This window comes from Helicoverpa zea, chromosome 26 (genome assembly GCF_022581195.2).
Source record: "Helicoverpa zea isolate HzStark_Cry1AcR chromosome 26, ilHelZeax1.1, whole genome shotgun sequence".
In the NCBI taxonomy this organism is placed as follows: domain Eukaryota; kingdom Metazoa; phylum Arthropoda; class Insecta; order Lepidoptera; family Noctuidae; genus Helicoverpa; species Helicoverpa zea.
The window spans coordinates 3,411,281-3,421,212 of NC_061477.1; positions in this window are offsets into that span (position 1 = coordinate 3,411,281).

The window sequence follows — 9,932 nt, forward strand, 5'->3', positions numbered from 1 at the left end:
TAACATTATCAAGTACATACGTAGTTACAAAAATGTTTTATAACTTTTAATTTGTTTTAAATTTGTTTTATACAATGCGTAGTTTGTAAAATTGGTACTTCTTATCGAGTAAGCTGATTTAATCACCTAGTAAGCCTTAGGCCCTCCGCACATGGAGCTACTCAAATATGACGGAATTAATCAGTAATTAGAATTACAAACTAGTTATAAACTGTATTTCGCACACGACGCTACTCACATTGCAAGGTTTCAGTCACTCCTGTTATTTCTACTACCAAATAAACACGTGCGAAAAACCTAGCAAGGGGAAATATTGGAAGCAATAAAAATGTCGAGTGGATCGAGCGAAGATGACGATGTCATTATACTATATTATCATCATAACAGACGCCGAAGGAATCGACGCAGATTTTGGATTCACCCATATCTCCAAAATAATGTGAATTGCAGATTGTCAGTTGCAGCACGAGAGCTGCGTGAAACAGATAAACAGATCATTCATTTTTCACATCAAAACACAGTAAACTCGGGTAACCTAGTAGCTCGGCGACCGGCACGACGCGTCGCGCGCGATCAGTTGCCAACGCGTTACGAACTGGTTAGTGACTAGTCGCGTCGTGTGCGAACCTGTATGGCAATGTATGGGCGGTGACAGGTTCAGTTAATAACTTAAGTAACATTTACAGCATGTTTCTAAAGTTTAATTTAATTCACTGTTTACATATTATTTCATAACAATATAAATTATTATATAAACGTACACAAATTAATTAACTTAACGAGTTTTTAATTGCTTATGAGTTAAAATTCCTTTTTTTAATTGCTCGTCATTTACCCCCTACTATAGATAACATTAAAAATCGTTTATATCTTTGTGCATTATTGAGATCTTAACTTATTAATTACCTTTTCTTTATATACATATAAATAAATAAGCCTAGTCTTTATTTACTTTAAAAAATCAGTTCGTGACTTCTTCATCATCAGCCTTTTTATCGTCCCACTTCTGGGCTGCGGCCTCCTCTCACACGGAGATTGGAGAAGGATAATAACCACGCTTGCTCAAGGCGGGTTGGTGATTTTCGACTTTGTAGACCAAGTTTGCTCGTGATATTATTTTCATTCATCTTTAATCAGCCATTGATGTACCTACATGTATGAGTTCTTATCAAATAAATTACATTAAGGACCATTCATAATTTTCGAAAGATCAAAATAAGTTCAAGTATGATTGAATTCATTATCTTTATAAAATAAAGTTGCGTTAGCTACACAATACATAACTTAAGAACGGGGGCCCGATTCTCCTAAGTTAATAATGTCAAAATTGAATAGAAATTGAATCGCAATAGCAATTTTAACCTTATAGGGCATTCTGCTACTAATATAAGACCAATCGTGTTCCAACGACATTCGATTGGTTTACGATTGGTCTGACATTTTGGTGATTTTGGTCTATACGTTAGTTTGCTCTTCAATCATATAACAATCTTAAATCATTTGCAGACAAAATGATTCATTATTAAATGACAGAAAAGGAACGTTTATTTTAAAGAAAAAAAAGAGGAATGCCACATACGCTTCAATCGTAATTGAGTCGTGATTGGATCTCAGGCGAATGTGAATCGTATGTCGCTTAAGTAAAATTAGGAGAATCGGGTCCCAGCTCTACCGATTCGGTTGAAAATTGGTGATGAGGTAGCTTAGAACTTGGAGATGGTCGTAGGATATCTACTGTTTATACCCCGGATGGGTGTGCGAAAAGTGGTTCCAGTGAATCTACGGGCGGAGCTAGATAAAATATAGACATTTTTTTAGTATCCATTATTACCTATCTGTTAATTAAATCAATTTCAATTAAGGTACTTCTAATTAAGATAGTTATCTCAATAGTTGCGACTATCTTGTTCTGACCTTCAAAAGTTTGAGGAAGGTCAAGTGCAAGTTATAACTTAGTTTTACAAGTTAGTACTACAAACCAGCCCGGTTTGAATAGTAATATGTGATGCAATGCAATGTTAGGGGCCGTCAGACGGATACAAAAAACTCGGATTCTAAAATCGACTTTACTGATAATTCTTACTATCAGACAATATTGTATCGTTTGGTTATAATGCTCAACTGGGAGGGAGCTAATTTCACGCATAAATAAAGCTTCGAAATCTGTAAAATACATACCAATTGTTTTACCTACTTCCTAAAATGTGGGCTTAATCTGTTCTTTTTTAACTAACTGTCCAAAATAAAGGAGGTTTCTTATTTCGTAAAAACTTAAAAATCTACCTCAAAAACCATTGAAATGAAATTTTTTTACGTAAGTACTCCTAGAACCATAACAAGATTTTCTTTTCCATTTCATCGTTTTGCAGATGTTTTTTATCTTATTTCTTACTTATATTATAAATGTGAAAGTTTGTGAGAATGTATGGATGTTTGTTTGTTATTCAATTACGCAAAAACGGCTGGACCGATTTGATTTAAATTCGGTATGTAGATAGGTGATACCCTGGATTAACAAATAGGCTACTTTTTATCAACACACCACGCGGGCGAAGCCGCTGGCGGAAGTTAGTGTAAAATATTTCAGAAAGAATATCAATATATCACCACAAATGTTTTAGATATTTGGATCTAAACGATACCATTTACCACACCAAAGACAGCTGAAACATCAAACAAATCCTGCAAAAATACCTTTAAACAAAGAAAAAAAATACAATTATTATCATGAGATTCTATGAATTTGTTAAAGAACAATAGTGTTGGCCTTTCGCATGGCTCAATAGGTCAACAGTCGGTCTATTATATAACTGACCGTGAAAACAACGCCGGTAAAAAGTGATTGTAAAAAATTAACCGCAAAAAAATCGGTCAAGCTCAATGTTTGGTTTTAGGGATCGGTAAGAAATAAAGCACATAGCAACTACATAATTATCAAAATCTAAATATTTTTATTTCACATAGGCCTTTGCAGGCACCTATGAAACGTCACACTATTTGCACGGTTCCAAAAAGTTGGTCTCATGGAGAAGAGCCGGCAAGAAACTCCAAAAGGCTGGCTATTACCTCGGACGAAGGATCAGCATGGCGATCCAACGAGGTAATGCTGCCAGCCTCTAGGGTTGCCTTTGGTTCTAGGATGGTTTTTTATATTTATTGTATTTTCATTTTTTGTAAATATCTATACAAATAAAGTTTCTTAGTATTCCTATTATTCCTAAGGTTTGTTTGTATGAATGTTTGTTCATCTGTCTGCTTACTGTGTTCATTACTATTACTGCATAGATTTTGATGAAACTTGGCAGTAAAATGGCGTTAGAAAACATATAGGCTACTTTTTATCCAAGTGCGAGAGGAAGTTCCCTAGGATGATATATTCATTCTTTAAAAGAAAAATAAATTAAAAAATCTGCCTACAGAATCCTTTCTCGCTATCATCAATATTTTTTTAAAAGGTTGTCCGTAAAAAGTACCTAAAATTACCCATTGTACGCCTAGTAATTTGCTAAGTTAATGTAGGCAGGAAAGAAAATTAATAAAATTATGCTTTATATGTTTAACAATAGAATTCAATTTGCTATGGGCACATTTATTATTTCACCTTTAGAACTACGCCCAGGTACTTACATTTCACCTACATAGACATTTTTTGGTTTCATAGTATTCAATAATCATCAAATTTTAACAATTAAACATAGGCTATTTTCAGTTTCGCAATTATTCGAGTAAAACTGTTATTTCAACAACTTGTTAAAAACTAGGTCAAATCGTACGTCAATAATAAAAATACAGTTACATTGTAACTTATTTATCATTGCAAAGAAAATATGAATTTTAAAGAATACTTCCATTTTAATAGATCTATTTGAATTGATGGATTGAGGAGGTCAGATATGCAATCTCCTTGTAGAACACTGGTACTCAGGTGTATCCATCCAGGTGTATTCCATTTAGACTGGAAGCCGACCCCAACATAGTTGGGAAAAGGCTCGTCAAATGTACATATGATCAATGTTACCTTCTTGCACCTGTCGGATAAAAATATCTAGACACACGGCAGTGTGTCCGCCAAGTTCGAGCAAAAAAGCGACACACCGGCCGTGGGTTATATTACACGAACCATTTCGGGCCAAATTCGACCCCCCTGTAACTCAAAATCTATTTTATTTACGCATATCAAATTTCTAGTATCTGTTGAGACCCCCTCACTTATCTAAAATACAAAATTTCATTAATATACCTATTGTAGGTCTTGAGATATTGACGTCAGAAAATCGCTATTTTTACTATACACTTATTCACTTATTCACTGACTCACTCATCAAAAACCTAGACCACTTCCAATGGTCGTATTGACTTGAAATTTGGCATGGAGGTAGGTCTTTATGTCAAGTTAAAGGGAAAAATCTGAAAATGGCCAAGTGTGAGTCGGTTTCAAAATAATGAAGGTGTTTTATACCCGGTGTAAATTTATTCCCCTAAGGAACTAAAACGAACTAAATTTATCTATATTTATATAATATATCTTCGAATGGTACAAAGGTTTGTATTTAGTCAAAGTAAAGTAAAAATCTGAAAACGGCCAAGTGTGAATTACTTTCGAAAATAACGAATGTGTAACTTTGATCCACGAACATAATATATGATAACATGTCATGTCAGTCAGTTGGTAAATCTAGTCCATTTAGTTAATCTAGTTCATTTCTTTGTAAGAAACATAGTGCATATTAAAAAATCTAAAAAATAGTATAAATGAGACATTTCTTTAACTAACTTCATCATAAGAAAAAAATAAAATAAACAACCTTACAAAAATAAATGAAATCCCACCCAAAACAAAAATGTGAAAGACTGCCAAGTTCGATAATATGGGAATGCTTCGCCTATAAAAGAAGTGAGATCTGAATAAGTACCAAGTTCCATACACATACCTCAGTTAAAAATAGTTACTTTTTAATGATGATTACTTGGCAAGTTTTAATAGAAAATTAAATACTTGATTCATTGCGTTTAGTAGGTTTATAACAAGGTGTATGAAAACTTGCCAAGTAACATCATTAAAAAAGTAACTATTTTTAACTGAGGTATGTGTATGGAACTTGGTACTTATTCAGATCTCACTTCTTTTATAGGCGAAGCATTCCCATATTATCGAACTTGGCAGTCTTTCACATTTTTGTTTTGGGTGGGATAAATATACATTAACAGAACACTAAAAGGTACCTAAGCGTAGCAGATACAAGATTCCTAAATATTTTTGAGAAAAACTATTTGAAAAATCTGTTAGGTACCTTTTTTTCTAACTCATGAATCAAAGGCCTACTACCAAATCATAAAAAAAATACGTTTACAGTAATTTATAATTTATTCTCGATTTCAATGAGTTATCGTTGACACTTCTCGTTAAGGAAAACGTAATAACCAATTATGTTAATTGAATTTCCATTTTGATCATCTTTCCTTGTAATTAGGTAACTATTTCGCAATGAAAACGGAAGGTACGTTATAATTATTTCAGAGAAAGTATTAAAGTCAACCTTAGCCTGGAAATACGCGTAACCATTGGTCTAGTGGTCGCGAAGCACGTCTGCTATGCACGGGGTCTTTTGTTTTTTTAACGACGTCAAAAATCATCAAAGTGAAAGAGTGTCAGACTCTTACTGACTAAAAACCGTCGTGTTCCGTCGTAGGCCTTTTATGTACCAGGGCCGCGGTATCTCTTTCGAACAACCCGCAGCCCCGGCAGGCCTTGGCCCTACTGGGCCCCGCTGGGGTTGCTGACATCTCTTTGAGGAGCGCGTGGAACAACGCGCGCCGTCGACACGGGTCTGTCGTCTACGTAGACAGAGGCACGGGGTCTTTGGTGCGATTCCTGGGTTGGATTGAAATCATTTTAAGAAACGTTCGAAAAACAACTCAGAGCCTGGAAGTTGGTGATTGATACACTCCTGTATCGAAGTGCACGTAATTGTTGGTCTTGCACTTAATATCTCTCCGGTTTTGTTGAGTTGTAAAAATACTTTGTCGTCGTCACAGCCTAGAAATGTCTTCTGCTGCTGAGCAAAGAAGGAAGTCATCATCGCATAGGAAGTCATCATCATCATCTCAGCTATAGGACGTCCACTGCTCAACATAGGCCTTCCCCTTAGATCTCCACAGATACACATAGGAAGTGGTGAAGAGCAATAACACATACGTTTTTGGGGCTGTCTCAAGTAATTCTGACGTTCGAAAAAGTGCTGTTTTTCAGCCAAATTTAAATAAAAGATTTTTTATTTTAAAAATAATTACTTAAAATTAAGCAAGGAGAGAATTGAGGCTTAAAATATTAGCTGTATGATATTTGAGCATAGTTGTCCTAACCACAGGCCTGTTGCAATGCTCAGTGGTCTAGCTGGTGTAATTCATTTTGTAAGATGATAGGTATCCTAGGGTATCGGTTTAATGTTTAGTGTTATATGACATGATTTCGGAAACATTGTATGGGTGTGTTGCTTACGTTAGTTGCTTTGAAATACGTGTAAGTAAACAGGTAGAAAGAAACAATTCGTTTTACTTGTGAAAGATTACTTTTGTTGTTGATAAGTGTTACGACGGAAATAAGTTGTATTAAAATTAAGTAGCTGCCATCCGTAAAGAAAACGAATCGATTTTTTTTAAATTCTTTTTAAGGCTATATTCCACAAATCATGGAATCAGGAAATGTCTAAAATAAAGAATTAAGGTAAATTAATTATATTTTTTTCTGGCATAAATCGTGATATCTTTCATAAATAATTTACCTACTAGGTAATACTTTATATTCAAATAAATAAAATGGGTTATACAGAACCCATATCAGATTAGCGGCGCACACTTAACACAACAAAACGATAGTTTTTATAAATTCACGAATTTATATGACTCAACAGTTTTTTAACATAGTTTCAAAAGTTTCATAACATATCATACATACAAACATTAACTTGCGACTTTGGTTATATTGTCTTTTGTTTTTCTTTTACAGACTTCATCTGTCTAGCCTTTTTCCAACTATGTTGGAGCCGGCTTCCAGTCTAACTGGATGCAGCTGAGTATCAGTGTCTCACATGAAGCAACTATCTATCTGACTTCCTCAACCTAGTTACCGAGCTACCCGATACCCATTGGTAAAACTGGTTGGCAAACTTTGGCTTCTGACTACCCATAACGACTGACAAAGATGTTAAAATGACAGCCTGGTCTCACTTTAAAGTGTGTAGCGAAATACGGACTAACACGTCAGGATAAAAGGGTCACCTACCTGAGCCAAGCATTGCTTAACCAGGGACTTGATTCTGCTAAGTTAATAATGTGACAATTAGATAATAATTGCATCTCAATAGCAGTTAGCGGGCATTCTGCTACTAATATAAGACCAATCATATTCCAATGGCATTTCATTGGCCATTTGGTCTCTAGGGTGGTCTGCTTTAAAATCATATTGCAATCGTAAATCATTTGTATACAATATGATTCATTCAAAAGGATATATTTACAAGAAAAAATTGCGGAATGTCACTTACGCTTCAATCGTAATTGAGTCGTGATTTAATCTTAGTTGGATGTCAATCGTATGTCGCTTAAGTAAAATTGCAGAATCAAGCCCCTGGTCGATGGAACCGTTCAGCTGTTACTTACCCACGAACTCCTCACACCATCCAATGAAAAACATAAACAAAATTGAACTTGACATTAAACGAATTTCGTGGTTCACCAGATCTTAGAATTCTCGAATATTCTCATCAATATTATTACAATAATATAACACCTCGTGGTCATTGTCACGGTATAGTTAACTTTAATCTATTTGTCTATGAACCGTTTATGCGTGACGACTAGGTAAAAAACGTAAGTATTCTGTCTGCTATTGAAATATTTGGGTAGTGAATCATTTTACAAATTGTTGATTGGTTTTTATGTGAGATAATATTTATTTGGTGTTGATTTGAAAAATTCTTAAGTTTATGTTATTGTTATCTCATCATCATTCTCCGAGCCTTTTTCCCACCTATGTTGGGGTCGGCTTCCAGTCGGCTTCCAGTTGTTACTGTTATCTTTATGTATTAAGTTATCTATTATATTTATTTATTTATTTGAATCAGCCATCTAAGGCCCATAGAAAATATAATACATAAATATTAAAACATACACTAATACATATTTTATATAAACAACTTAAAACTAATGCACACGAAGTGTCGGCGTCGTGTTATGCTGCGTGTTATTATAACTAACATACCTATTACCTAAATACGATTAGTTTTGCTAGAAGTAACTAATATTATATGTGAAAGTAACTCAGTATAGTCGACTTTCTAACCCCTGAAACTATTTCAATGAAAACAAAAATAGTATACTGCCTGAGAAAGTACTAAAAAAATTAATAAGCTGAAAAGATTTGTTTGAACGTGCTAATATCAGGATTCAGGATCCATAGAGCCGATTAGTTACAACCTTTCTATAGTTTGAGGAAGAGGGTAGCATTATCCTCTCTCCTGAATGGTTTTGGGTTGGGAATGTATACTTCCAAAAGCATGTAATAAATAGGATTTTCAGTAAATAATAAATAAATAAATAATCGAGACAGGCAATTTTTTTATGCAGGTTCGGAAAGCATTCTCTAGACATGAGGTTAAAACCGCGAGCGGAAGCGGGTGACACATAAATGATTACCATAAAAAACCTATCAAACTAATAAAGTTTTGTCTATGGTCGTCATGGTGTGACCATTTTGTTTTCTTGTGGTTTTCCTTTATAGTAAATGTTATTTCCCTTTTCTGAATACTACTATTTACATAATAACATCACTCTTTTATTGTCCTCAAAACGTTTTATATTGTAGATATTTTTCCTAGACTGTTACGTTGATAGAAGGAGCTTGTGGCTAAGTTTTAACTTCTGTGTACTGAACATTTAAATCGGCTCAGTATTTTTGGTCTGAAAGTCGAATAGACAGATAGACAGGGATCTTTTGCACTTATGATAGAAACAAGGAGGAATTTATATAACGTGCAAATAATAAGAATGAATTAAATATAACATGCAGAGGTGCAATATTCTGTCATGAACATTTCATATTCTGTAGGCTAGAAACAAACAAAAATCGCTGACAAAACTAAGTACTAAGAACTGACCCACATCGTAAGCAATTTTAATCGTGCAGATCTTTTCAATGCGAAAGCAAATTTTATTCTGTTTATAATATTATATCATAATGTTTTTTTTTACTTGAAAAAGGCCAATGACTTTTTGGATATTCACGTTCTGCCAATCTGGTCAAAATTCACGTGATGAGTCAAAATCAAAACATTTAATTTTGGCCCAAGCACTTATGCACGTAAAAATATAAACATGTTTGATTCTAGTTAGATAATAGATAAAACCATTTATACCTGCTGATTCGAAATGCCATCATCATCTGCCTAGCCTTTTCCCAACTATGTTGGGGTCGGCTGCCAGTCTAAACCGATCCGGATACACCAGTGTCTTACATGGAGCGACTGCCTATCTGACCTCCTCAACCCAATAACCTGGGCAACATGCTAACCCTACGTAAAACTGGTACAATATTGCAAAACTACTACCTACAAGCACTCAAATTAAAAGAAGTAGGTACTTCAAAAATATATGAATGGGTTTTTTTCCCAATCGAGATTAGTGCGTTCAAGCGAAAAAGAAACAAACTCTTTTAGCTTCATAATGATGTCCTCCTAGCCGATTATCGGCTACAGCGGTTGTTCTCATGTAAGGGTGCGTCCACATCTGGCGAATGCGCCGCGAATGCGCAGCACGCGAGCCGATCGCGAGCTGTTCGCGAGCTGCGCGCGTGCATTTTTGTTCGTGCGCCGCTTCTGCGCCGCCCGCGCGCAGCTCGCGCGCGACCTAAGCGCCGCACGCGAGCGGCGCGCAGG